The sequence below is a fragment of the Sinocyclocheilus rhinocerous genome, unplaced genomic scaffold, assembly GCF_001515625.1.
Source record: "Sinocyclocheilus rhinocerous isolate Xijiao unplaced genomic scaffold, SAMN03320098_v1.1 scaffold1219, whole genome shotgun sequence".
In the NCBI taxonomy this organism is placed as follows: Eukaryota; Metazoa; Chordata; class Actinopteri; order Cypriniformes; family Cyprinidae; genus Sinocyclocheilus; species Sinocyclocheilus rhinocerous.
The window spans coordinates 141393-141671 of NW_015634012.1; the positions used below are offsets into that span (position 1 = coordinate 141393).

General features: G+C 39.1%; 1 protein-coding gene across 1 annotated transcript in view; it reads left to right on the forward strand.

The window, feature by feature from the left end:
• Positions 1-279, forward strand: part of LOC107744975 (dynamin-2-like) — a 62525-nt gene that overhangs the window by 31900 nt on the left and 30346 nt on the right. The window lies entirely within an intron of this gene.

The following is a 279-nucleotide window of genomic DNA, read 5'->3' on the forward strand; positions in this document are numbered from 1 at the left end:
CCGTACAGTAGACTTGTGCCGGTATTCGGTAATGCGATATATCACGGTAATGAATATGCATGATATTGTTATCGTGGGCACACATTATTTAGAATTTTGAATGCATTTTAAGAATACTTTTCCCATCAACTGTGCGCACTCTGATGTAAATAAGCGCAGACAAGAAGCACATGGCAGAACATGTGAGAGACGCTCTGGATGAACGCGCACTTTCACTCTCTGACAGCAGATGGCGCTAAACTGCAGAAATAATAATAATAATAATAAATTTAAATGCAG